Below are 13635 nucleotides of genomic sequence, written 5' to 3'. Positions count from 1 at the left end.
TGCAGCATTTTATTTTAATACAGAGTTGTGAAATATTATGTTAATCACTTTGTATTAGTGAAGGAAGTTACTACAGAGCAATTATGCTCACTTGTTTGTGGTTTGATGTGAAAATTAGGTTCATGAGTTTGGCCTATATACCCCTAAAATAGGCTTTTAAAGAAATTATGCTGTAAATAATTGCAGTTTAAGTGAGGCAAATTCAGATTTATTTATCCCAAACCCAAACAAAACTCTCCTAGCTAATGAGGTGGCACATCATCTATTGGAGCTGCATTGTAATGGTAGCTTCTTGATCCTTAATTCCCCTGCATCAAATGAGGATGGTGTTTATTTTAAAGATGTACAAATAAGCTTTTCAGAATTATTTAATGTATATTATTAGGTCTTAATTTGTAGGTACCATAAGTGATGATTTTAATGACTTTTAGAGTTTAGTACTTTACATACTTTACATAAAGACTTAGTCAGCAGTTGGCTAGATGACTAGTCATTTGTGTAGAAAATATTGGAAGAGAAGTAATGATGTAATTGGAAAATCATGGGACTGCAAAGTTAGACTTGGACACTAGTGAATAATTGTGACTACCTTGGGGCAACCACTTCACTTGGTCCATTTTCTTTTTTGAAATATCGACTTGTTGTTCCCCTTATTTAATGCATTCACTGGTTGATTCTTGTATGTGCCCTGAGCGAGGATTGAACCCACAGTCTATTGGGATTATGCTCTAACCAGCTGAGCTACCCAACCAGGACCCATTTTCTTGTCTATAGACTTAAAGCATGTTTAATTTGAGATGATACAATTTCATTTTAAATGAGTGCTTTGTGTTTAAATATTGAAAACCTACTGAATATCCAAGATTGCTTCCTTTTTTGAGAGGAATGGAAAGCAATGCAGAATATGTTTATTCTCAAGGAGTCTGAATCTAGTTGGAAATCAGTAGTAAATGGACCACAGAAGTAGAGGGTTTGTGTTGGAGACTACAGACGAAATATTTGATGCTTAGGTGGGGTGTATGAAGCTTGGTGCATCTAGTAAATGTTCGTTGTTTTCCACATTTTTGTAAAACTAAGATGAGTGAGGTTAATCAATTTATGCTTAGATCTCTGTTGCTCATCCAGCCTGTCCAGATTTTAATTCTCAGAGACAAAAAGATGGGAAATAATATTTGTAGGTAGGTTTCCAAGAAATGGATGAGCCTTTTGGGGGGATACCATCACACAGCCTTCCTATTGTCTTTAGCTTGTAAGTATTTCAACTTTTGGTATTATTATTTCCAGACTAAATTAATTTGAAGGCAGTTTTTTAGGTATGTGGGATGAGTTAGGATACGTGACTTGAAATGATCTTTTGTACAAGTCTTCCTAGTAAAACAAAAATTCCCTTTTCACTGTTAATATTTGTATGGCTAATAACCCATCTGGTGAAAGCTACATTTTTAAAAAATCTTGAGGGAAATTTTTTTTTCATTAGTACAATAGTTTTTTATTTTAAGAAAAGATACTTGTTGGAAATAGCTACTTAGTAATAGTTGATTATTTCTTTGATTATGAGAAGGTATGATAATTTTAAAACCTTTTATATATCTGAAAATGCCTGATCTGAATGAAATACTTAAAGTAGTAAAGATCATCATAAGAGATTATTGTAATTTTTAAAATGCAGAGGCCATTATTATGATATCTCGTCAACATTGAACAGTGGTAGGTGTTCAAATGCAGAGAATCCAAGAGTGAAAATAGTTTTATGTTATTAAGTCAAGCTCCTCTACCCCTCAAATGTGATTAAGGGTTATATCAAAGCCAAGGTGCCCTAACTGGTTTGGCTCAGTGGATAGAACCTGCGGACTCAAGGGTCCCAGGTTCGATTCCGGTCAAGGGCATGTACCTTGGTTGCGGGCACATACCCAGTAGGGAGTATGTAGGAGGCAGCTGATCGATGTTTCTCTCTCATCGATGTTTCTAACTCTCTATCCCTCTCCCTCTCTGTAAAAATCAATAAAATATATTTTTTTAAAAAGCCAAGGTGGTTGTGTGTGTGCAGTATACCTTGTCATTTTGGGATCATAATTTGTTAATTGTTTAAAAATTTGTGGTAAGTGAGTGTAGTTTTGTGTCAGGCACAATTCTATAGTCAGTAACATGACTGTAATTGGACTGGTATATTTCCATCTACAGATGGGAAAAAATATTAGTGTCAACTTGGCTTTTCACATTAACTACAGTAAACAGTCTTTTATTATATGACTTCAGCAGTGGTTTAATTTAGGTATGATTTTTGGCTTTGTGCTTTCAGTTCTTACCAAACTTGTAGAGAATGTTGTTTGATAGCCAGATTTTTTTTTTTCTCAAAGCAGTTCTTTAACTAGGTATGCTGTTTTCCATTGCTCTACAAGCACTATAAATAAAATACAGTCATTAGGCTTCACTTAGTATTTAACCTTTCTTACGTGAGTATATAGAAAACAAACCCCTTCTTTCTAATTAGATGAGCTACAAAATATTTGACCAAAGATAAATTATTTTATGAAGTGTGTAATACGTTTTTTGCTAGTCTGTATATGTGTTTGGTTTACATTGTTTGGTTCATTTTCATAAAAGTAATATGAACATTGAAAACAGTTGGCAGGGAAGCATAATACAGAATATTATGTTCATCATACTTTACATGCATAGTTCTCCTAAGTTTATGTAACAGTTATTGTCCTCAATTATAAATAGAAACTAGAGGCTCAGGAAGGTAAAGTTATTAACTGCAGAGGCTAAATTGAGATTGCCTAGATTTAAGGATTCTAAGACCAATGTTCTAGCCTTGCTTCACAGCCCCCTTTTAGATTCTTAGGTAGTGTTAATAAAAGATGCAGGTGAATTGAGGCCAGACTGAATTGTAGAATCAACAGCTCTGTAAAATAAAGCATTACTTTTATTTTGATTGTTTGAAAGTTCCCTGTTCCTGTCACATACTGTTGTTTCACTGTGTCCTGGAGGAGTAAACAATAATTATTCTTCAGTTTTGGATGTGGCTAACTGTATTCCCTCCTCAAATAAGATTAATGAGGTGAAAACTTCAGTTTATTTTCTATGTATTCTCAGATAGTGTAAATTGTGATCTATAGACTAAGCTCTGAAATATTCTAATAAAGCATAACTGACATTATTGTTCATTACAGTGTATAAATTGCCTTTCTTTTTATCCTCATAGCTTCCACAGTCAAAGCTGTTTGTGCCTCTTTGTTTCATGATCTTCCAGGCAAAAAGCAGTAATGCAGTTAGTTTTGAGTTGACTTAATGAGGAAACACCGAAAAGATGAACAGTCCTACTATTCAGATACACAAGTTCTCCAACTCTCTTTCTTTCAGAGTCAAGAGTTCTGTGTCTACAAATATTGGTAGTAGTGAAACGCATGCTGTAGAAAGAATGATGAACACTTCAGAAGTGTATGGGATAATATTTGCATCACCACTCTGGTGTTCACACTTTTTATGACAGCAGGTATTTCCTTATCTCATAAGTCACATGGAATATTAGTTTAGTTTAGAGGAGTTAAGCTCGGAAAACCAGGAGACATTGGATTTGGGTTGAAGAAATGGTAGGCAAGAGTCTTTTTTTTTGGAAGGTGCTTAGGAGAGATAGGAAAAGTTTTGTGTGGCAAGGGACCCGCCCCCCTTTTTTAAACTCTTTTCTACTTGGTCCAATTCTCTCTTTTCACTTTTTAAACATTTTTTTTATTGTTTAAAGTATTACATATGTCTCCTTTTTCTCCCATTGACCTCTCCCCATTCGTCTCCCTTCCCCCCAGCACATGCCCTCACCCCCTTACTGTCTGTGTCCATGGGTTATGCTTATATCACTTTTTTTCTTTAATTCATTTCCTATTACCATCCTTGTCTGAAAAAATCCTCAACCTATACTCCTACGCAAGTGAAATCTGAATTGGACTAGAACTAGGAAGGGGAAAGATTTCCTTTTGTTTTAAATAGCTTTTCTCTCTACTTCTGGAGCAGAAGTAGTAGAAGAAGCTGAAGTTGAGACTTATGGTTTGTCAATAAATGGCTAGGGTCTGAAAGAACTATAAAGTAACAACCTGGGGTTAATAGCTTACTTTCACAATACCAAGTTACTATTGCCTAGTTATGTATTGGTATTGTGGCTTGGAATGGATGAACAAGGCAGTGACAGAGAAATGTGTGTCTAAAGTTTGTACATGACCAGCTGGCCAATTGCTCTGGCACCACTCCCTGTCCCCACCTCTGCCTTAATCATTTAATTACTACTACAGATTGGAATTTTTACATTTATGTTGTTGCGGGGGGCTGAAAGAAGCTTGAGAACCTTTGTTCTCGAGTGCCCTGGGAAACAGTTTGTTTATTTAGCAGCTAGAGTCATATACAGAAGTGTAGTTGACAAAGGTTCTGGAGTGTCATTTGATTCTATTAATGATGTGACACTGTACATTTGTTCTTGGAATTCATTCAATCAAAAATTTTAAGCCCCTATTCCATGCATTACTGGCTTTCAGGATTTAGCTTTGTCTAAATAGCATTATCACAGGGATTTGTTAGTTTTCTTTTTGTTCTTTTTTTTTTTTAATCCTCTAGGGAGGATATTTTTCCATTGATTTTTAGAGAGTGGAAGAGAAGGGGGGGGTGGGAGACAGAGAGAAATATTGTTGTTTCTCAGTGAGAGAAACACATTGCTTGGTTGCCTCCTGCACACGTCCTGACCAGGGCCCAAGCTGTGGAGGAGCCTGCAACCAAGGTATGTGCCCTTGACCTGGATCAAACCCGGGACCCTTCTGTCTGCAGGCCGATGCTCTATCCACTGAGCCAAACGGGTTAGGGCTGCTTTTTGTTCTTAATAGCAGGGTTTCAGATGAGTCAGAAGGTTGAACTTCTGTAAACTATATAGGAAAGGTTTTAGAACAGGGGTGGGCAAACTTTTTGACTCGGCCACAATGGGTTCTTAAACTGGACCGGAGGGCCGGAACAAAAGCATGGATGGAGTGTTTGTGTGAACTAATATAAATTCAAAGTAAACATCATTACTTAAGTTTTATTCATTTCAAACGGGCCGGATCCAGCCCGCGGGCCGTAGTTTGTCCACGGCTGTTTTAGAACATTTGTACTAGTGGTGATCGAGGGAATTTTATTTCTCTGCACCTATCATTTGTAAATTAGTAGTAATGCCCACCATCTATTTTGTTGTGTGGCTCTGACTTTTCATTAAAAGACTTTTAAGAAGGACTTTAGAATGGAGTAGAATTTTAGTGTTAGAAGGAACCTTAAAGACCTAGCCAGTGGTCGGCAAACTCATTAGTCAACAGAGCCAAATATCAACAGTACTTCTTCAAAATAGACTCGTCCAGGCCGAAAACCGACTTCTGCGAATGGGCCACGAAGTTTCAATCGCACTGTACGTGCTCCGGCACATAGTATTTTGTGGAAGAGCCACACTGAAGGGGCCAAAGAACCGCATGTGGCTCGCGAGCCACAGTTTGCCAACCACGGACCTAGGCCAAGTCATCTTTTACAGATCGGGGAGGAAACAGACCCAGAGTGGTTGAATCTAGTTTTATGATCAATTGTTGTGAGAATTTTTTAATAAACTATGTATGTAGCAACATTTCTCAGCTTAGTAGATTAACGTTTTCCTGTGGTTCTGGATGATGTCCGTTCCGTCTTTTAGTTGTATTTTTGAAGTGGTTGTTCGAGGCAGCAAACTCCGGCGTTAACCTATGCCGCCATCTTGGTTTTCCTCCGAGAATTTTTTAATAAACTATGTATGTAGCAACATTTCTCAGCTTAGTAGATTAACGTTTTTTCCCCCCATGCAGGAATGATTGGGAATGTTTAATTTATGCACATGTGTAGGTTGGTTAGTAAAGATTGAGGTCAGATATATGGTTTTAAAGAAAATGACCATTTATTTTGGTTAGAGATGAAGATGATTATTTGAAGCTTAATCATACAGATTTTAATCAAAGAAGACCGAATTGTTTCATAAAATATTAGAACCATCTGTTTGGTATAATTAATGAAAGACAAGTAGTATAAAAAAAGGTTTGATAATTGAAGATAACTAACATAAATTCATTTGCTTCCAGAGCTAATATGCACTACTTTATGTATCACACCAAAATAAAAATCTAGCCATATATATTAATTTATCTTAAAACATAATTTTGCATAGTTATGAAAATCAAAGAAACCTATCTTTTATCTTTTTTAAAGTAGCAAAAAGCAAAGTGAAATTCTCTTAAGATATTGAAAAAAGTATTCTTGCCTGCAAATTTAATTATTTTGCTGTAAATTAAAACTTTAAATTAAAAGTTTTAAAATGTCTTGAATTGTTTAACTGAAAAGTAAAATTCAAAGATTGCATTTTTCTCAGCTTCTCTTATGCCTTTATGGCTATATTGGTAAAGATGTATGATTAGAGTGTGAAATGTTAAATTTACTTGAACTAGAGTTCCAGTGAATATTGGAATTAATAATCAGATTTTTTTAAAATATATTTTATTGATTTTTCACAGAGAGGAAGGGAGAGAGATAGAGAGAGTTAGAAACATCGATGAGAGAGAAACATCGACCAGCTGCCTCCTGCACATCCCCCACCGGGGATGTGCCCGCAACCCAGGTACATGCCCCTGACCGGAATCGAACCCGGGACCTCTCAGTCCACCGAGCCAAACCGGTTTCGGCCAGATTTTTAATAGAAAAAATTCATAAGATCATCACCCAACTCTGTGACTACTTGAAGAGTATGTGTGGACAATTTGTATAAGAGGAGAAATAACTGGTAGTAAATAAACATGGAATAAAAAGTTAGAAATCTTAAAGGAAAAGTGCCAGTTAAATCAGGAGATAGCATTTTATATCTGAAACTAGAGGCCCGGGGCACGAATTCGTGCATGGGTAGAGTTCCTAGGCCTGGCTGGCAATCAGGGCAAATCTGTGGGACTACCGGCAGGGCAAATGGGGCACCCGCCTTGGCTGGCCTAGCGCCACCTGCTCACCGGCCCTAACCCCCGCCGGTCGGGGGCCTGCAGGCTGGGGGCAGCTCCTGCATTGAGTATCTGCCCCCTGGTGGTCAGTGCAGGGCATAGTGACCGGTCGTTCTGCCAATAGGTCAATTTGCATATTAGGCTTTTATTATATAGGATAGCTGAGCATGTTGCATAACAAGTTGGGCATAATCTGGTGTGAATGTGTATGTGTGCGCGCATGCACAATCTTGCATGCGCTACACACAGGCCCAAACCGTTAGAAATACAGGAAGAAAAGGTTTACACATATATAACTTTTCCAGTTAACATCTGCAAACATAAATAATGATCTCAGTTTATAAGTTTATTAGGGCCAGAGCAATTGACCAGTGTCTCTTTACTGCTAGACTTACGGGCCATAAATTGCAGATGAATTTGTGTCCTTCTCTTCTCTCATTCTCCTTGTCCAGAGACATTTTGATGTAAAGTTGCACTGCAGCACCTCCAGGCAAAGGTAATGTTTTTAGATAAGTACTTGGTTGCTCTGAATTTTACTTATCATTATAACCTATTTAATCACAGAAGAACCCCTACAAAGGTTGAGTTCAAGGTTGCATACAATAACAGGTGATCACAGTTTTGAAGTCTGAGATCACAGATTAAAAACCACTAGTATACCATTTATATAAGACGCTGATTGTCTCTTAAACTACGTATTGACTCCTCGTAAACATTAAAAATAAAGTAGTGCATCTAAGACAATCAGTTGCACAATTCACACAGCCCTGAAGTTTTTCAGTGCCAACTAACAGTTGGTCATGAGACGCAAGTGAACTTGAGATACTGTCCATTTTTTAAGATTCAGTCAGAATTGGCTAAACCGTTGGATCACCTCTGCTTATGTAGGCTCTGTGCTTCCCCTCTTTCCCTTACAGTTTAGTGTTCTTATTGTTTTGGTTGCACATGATAGAATGCTTTTGATCGCTTTGCAAATCAGGAAAACCAATGATCTAAGACTATAACAGGATCTTAAGTAGGTTGATTTGTCCATTTCAGTTTGCTGGTTGGTGGGCCCCTCTAAGGACCTTCATTTTTCCTTCAAGTATTCCAGAAGATGAGTCTGAGCATCATCCCATCTCTCTTTTTTTTTTTTAATTGAATTTATTGTGGTGACATTAGTTTGCAAAACCATACTAAAACTGGAATGTCCAGCCCAGTATATTTAAAAATCACCCACACAACAAAGTTTCTACAGGTCTTCACAAAATCTGGAATTTCCACAAGATGTCTGATCTTTATAATCCAAGCAGTCATCCTTGAAGTTAAACTTCCAGGAGGCAGTTTGGTCCTTATAATCCAAGCAGTTAAGTAGTTGAATTAAAACCAGGCTTGAAGCTACATATCCCTGGGTGGAAAGAGAAGCTGAGTACTGATTGAGATGGCTGGTGACTGTAGTGGTACCAATAGGTTGTGTGTGACTTCTGGTCCAGGAAGCTGGTGATGCAGAGGAGTCAAGTAAGATCTGTAGTCCATGCATGCCCCCAAAGTAGAAAGTTGAGCTGTTATATTCTTGACTATAACCTGAAACCCCAGTATAGGCTATGGGCTATAGGTCATGCATGCAGGAAGAGAAGGTGGACAAGGGATCTGACAGTGGGGAGATGGAAGCTGGACTCCAGATAGATACAGGAGCACTGCTTCTGGAAATGGTTGGAACTGGGGTGCTAGAGGGGTGAGTGAATTGGCCACTTGCTCCACTCTCTGAATTCACTTTCTGGGCTGGAAATTCCTTTTGGCAGGTATCACTTTTTTTTTTTTTTTTTTTTTTTTTAACCTCCATTCTGTTGCTGCTGCTGGTGGTGCTACTTAGCTCTTTGATTCTTAAACTGTATTCTGGTAGCCCATCAAGGAATTCGGCAAGTCTATGCCAGAAATGGTCAGATTCAGCCCATTGATTACATAAGGCAGTTGCTTAAGATAAAGCATCATGCTAATAAGGTTATTAGGGCACACAAAGTCAGTCCAAATGGTGAGTGGGTGAGGGGGGTAGAATCTAGCTAGAAGGTCTTGCTTCACCCAGGGTAGACAGATTCAGGGCCCTTGGTGGGAGCATTTGGAGTGGTGGAACTAAGTGAAAAGCTTGCTTACTGCTTCAGAGGCAGCAGCAGCTCTTCCACATTCCACCACTAACAAAAAGCATAATCCTGTTGTATAGTACATATGAAACTAAAAAATACTATCTTGCTCTGTAATCCCATCAATTGAAAATATTCTGAAAGGAAATCATTCGGATAACAATAATACATGCATAAGTCTGTTCAGGAGGATGTTCTACAGCAGTTTAAAATGATCACTATAATGCTGTAGGAAATTGGGTTAGTGAATATGAAATATTAGAACACAAACGAGATGTTGACCACTTATAGATATGAGGTCTGCATGTAGGTGAAAACTGGAAGAAATGAGTGGTTTTGTTGCTGAGGTAGGATTATGAGTCATATTATTCTTAAAGTTTTTCCACTGAAATTAACAATCTCAACATTTCATATTGTATTTTTAAGTGTTTGCTTGATTATAAGTGGTTGGTGCATCTGTTGGTTCATGTTTTTTCTCTTTTGCTTCCTTGAAAAATCTTGGCTTGGATGATCTGTGAGGTCTAATTTAAGTCTGCGTTGCTTGTAATTTCATATTATTATGGTGGCTAGGGATGACCTATATCTAAGAATGTCAAGCAGATCTATATAAGTCATTCACCTTATACTTGATTGCTTTATAGCAGGTTGAAATACAGTCTGATTTCTGAATCTGAACTCAGAATGCTGAGAGGATGTTGAAAATAAATTAATACCCCTAAAGGTTGCTTTCCTTCAAGTGATTTTCCAAATTGTTTATTAGGATGGTATAAAATTTAGCTTCACACTGTTACTTGTGATGGTCTCTTCTTATTAATAAAATAGCCTATTCCCATTTTAAATGGGAAGTTTTTAAAAATATATATATTTTATTTTAGAGAAGAGAGAAAGGGAAAGGGAGAGAGAGATAGAAACATTCAAGGATGATAGATAATCATTGATTGGCTGCCTCCTATTGGGGATCGAGCCTACAACCTGGGCATGTGCCCTGACCAGGAGTCACCCAAGACCTCCTAGTTTGACACTCAACCACTGAGCCACACCGGCCAAGCTAGGAAATTTTACATCAAATCTTTTTTTCCTTGAATTCATTCATTTCATTATTTACCACTTGACTGAATTTCAGTAGGGTTCCAATAAAAAAAAAATGAATATGGTGCTAATTACACTATTTTTTTTTTAAACTTGATCTTTTTTCAAATGTTAAGTAGCTGAGACATTTGAAGGTCTGAAAAAATGTTTTAGGGGTTTAGGAGAAGCAAAAAAGTTTGGGAGTGTGTGTGTGTTTTGCTTTTTTGTGCCCATGCATAATTCAGGGACATAGGCTTTAAATTATAGCAGTCAGAATACCAGAGGATGAGACCTGCCAGCATAGCTTAGTGATTGAGTGTCTACCTGTGAAACAAGAGCTCATGGTTCAATTCCCGGTTAGGGCACATGCCTGGTTTGCAGGCTCGATCTCCAGTTAGGGGTGTGCATGAGGCAATTGATCAATGATTTTCTCTCATCGATGTTTCTCTCTCCCTCTTTGATCTTTCATCTCCCTCTCCCTTCCTCTCTGAAATCAATAAAAATATATTTTTAAAAAAGAAGAAAAAAATGCAAACCACTAGATAATACTAATAAGTCCACTTCATAGTATCTTCTTTCAGGAAATGTGCCTTCATATGTATACAAGGGAGCAAATACTAGGATATACATGCAGCTGCCCCCTCCCCCAGAGTATTATCTTCTATCTATCTAGCTAGCTAGCTAAGTATCTAGTCTATATATATAAAAGTGTCCCCTCAGGAGTTCAACCTGGAGTTTGATCGCTCGCTATGACGTGCACTGACCACCAGGGGGCGGCAGCCAGAAGGCCCTGATTACTGGCCAGGCCTAGGGACCCTACCTGTGCATGCATTTCATGCACCAGACCTCTAGTTCCTCAGATAATACTCCATGTTCAATGTGAGAAATTAACCAGGTATATATATGTGCATTCTGAACTCCAAGATATATTGGTAAGGAGAAAAGCAGACTGCTGAACAATATTGTTTCTAGTTTAAATATGCAGTTATATTTCTTTAGGCTCATAACATGACTTAAAATGTGTAAACAAGGTTTTGAAAGGATATACATCAGAATGCTATTGGTGGTTACTCTGTTCAAGGGGGGCAGTGGGGTTGTGGAGAGTGGACAATAACTTTTGAAAATTTCTTTGAAGTAAGGCCTATCATTTCATTCATAGCTATTTTCATTAGTATGTAGACATGGTATTAATGCCAAACAGTAATAGAATATGTCTAGTGAACTGCTTTTTAGTAATAAGAAACCAAGGAAGGTTGGAATTACACTAGTGATGTGGATTATATGTATTTCTTTAGAAATATCCCTTTTTGAGGACAGTGAATATTTTTCTACATTTAAAAATTTTAGGTCAAATTAATAATTTTGGATGTCAGTGGTTGGTGAATGTACTGAAATAGGTTCCAAAATGTTTAGAGACTTGAAAATAGTGGTTCTTAAGCTTGGCTGCACGTGAGAGCACCAGTATGGGGTGGGGAAGGGAGACTTAAAAAAATTATTGATGCTTGAATGAAGTGCCTTCTACATCTCAGGCATTGTTTGTTCTAGCAAGGTGCTGTGTACACAGTTGTGACTAAAATGAATCTGGTGAACATTGTAAAAATTGTCAGTTTGTTGCATGGAACATAGATTAGAGACAGGAAAATGAAATAGGGAGGCCAGCATAGTAATCCAGGAGAGATGATGGTGGCTTGGGCCAGGATAGTAGCAAAAAAGATAGAAGCAGATAGATTTGAGATATGTTTTGGGAGGAGACTGGGCAAGACTTGCCTGTGGATTGGTCCTGGGATACTATTGGCCTTTAAGCGCTACTCCATTTCAGATACCCACAATACCACATTTCATAGCCCCTGCCCCTGAAATACTACATTCACTCATCAACTTTGCTGCCAGTGGATCTTCGTTTCAATACCCCTTTGTTTTTCAGTCTATATCCATGCTTCTTTCTCCTCCTACATTTCCTACTTCGAGTGACCAACTATCATGGTTTGCATGGGCACAGCTGAAGCATTTCCTGGGATGCAGGATTTTCAGTGTTAAAACCAGGGTAGTGGGTTACCCTACCTCCACCCCAGTCCACCCTCTTCTTTACTCTTGTGTGTTATGCTTCAGTCATGTTAATTTTTCCCTCTTTTAGCTCCTGGGACATTTTTACAAGTAATTGTATCTGCCTGTGTAGGACCTCCTCCAATGTTCTACTTTCATCCCCTTTGTGGAACTCACTCACTCATTTTTTGGATCTCAGGCTCAGTCAGTTTTTCTAGCTGTCCCGGGGACTGTGATCCTGGAACACTGCTGCTTACTCCAGCATGTCTTAGCACTTGGCCCTTTTGTAATGATCATTTTTTAAAAAAATATTTTTATTGACTTCAGAGAGGAAGGGAGAGGGAGAGTTAGAAACATCAGTGATGAGAGCGAATCATTGATTGGCTGCCTCCTGCATGCCCCCTGCTGGGAATCGAGCCCACAACCTGTGCATGTGCCCTTGACCAGAATTGAACCCTGGATCTTTTGGTCCACAGGCTGATGCTCTGTCCACTTAGCCAAACCAGCCAGGGCTGTAATGATCATTTTTATTGTCTGTCTCTCCTGCTCTACTGTGTGCTTTTTGAGCTGTCTTGTTTGTTGTGATATCTTATTTAAAGTGGCCTCCACCAGTTACTCTCTCCCTTTCATGGCATTTAACAGTCTGTACTCTGTTGCTTAGATACTTGGCCTGCACCCCCTACCCTACCATGGGAATGACATACATTGTTCACTGTACCTTCAGTAGCTAGCACAGAACCTGCCCGACACATAATATCACTCAGATAAATGTAGCAAATGAATGATATCTTCCAGTGCTCTTTACAGTTTCTGGTATATAGTAATGGTCAATAATTGTGTTGAATGAATGAAATGGTATTGAGAGATAGATTATGTTACCCTTAAAAGTAATGTTTGAATTTGTGACTTTGTGGAGGAATGCTGTCAAACAGTTTTCTAAAAGCAGTATAAAACCCATGTATATTGAATAGGACAAACTGTAAAACAAGAAGCTTGTATTTTGGTATACTGTAAAGTATAAAAAGTATATTAACATACAGATAAAATTTTAATGTCCTTCAAAAATTCAAGTCAAGCAGGACTAAGAAACCTCTCCTCATAGCCTGGGTTCCTGGAATGCCAGCATTATAGTTAGAACTCTAGCCGGCTTGGCTCAGTGGATAGAGCGTCAGCCTGCGGACTGAAGGGTCCCGGGTTTGATTCCAGCCAAGGGCGCATGCCTGGGTTGCGGGCTCAATCCCCAGTAGGGGGCGTGCAGGAGGCAGCCGATCAATGATTCTCTCTCACCATTGTTGTTTCTCTCTCTCTCTCTCCTTCTCCCTTCCTCTCTGAAATCAATAAAGAAATATATATTTTTTAAAAAAGAACTCTAAAACTAAGGAATTAGGTACCTGAATGTC

The 13635-nt window shown here is 38.3% G+C and overlaps 1 pseudogene; it reads right to left on the bottom strand.

Annotated features, from left to right (window-relative positions):
- Positions 1 to 7991: 7991 nt before the first annotated feature.
- On the bottom strand, positions 7992 to 11064 carry LOC102246326 (annotated as a pseudogene).
- Between the last annotated feature and the right edge of the window lie 2571 nt (positions 11065 to 13635).

Source organism: Myotis brandtii, unplaced genomic scaffold, assembly GCF_000412655.1.
Source record: "Myotis brandtii unplaced genomic scaffold, ASM41265v1 scaffold208, whole genome shotgun sequence".
NCBI lineage: Eukaryota > Metazoa > Chordata > Mammalia > Chiroptera > Vespertilionidae > Myotis > Myotis brandtii.
Note: the sequence above shows the minus strand (reverse complement) of the source record. Positions and strands in the feature narration are given on the sequence as shown.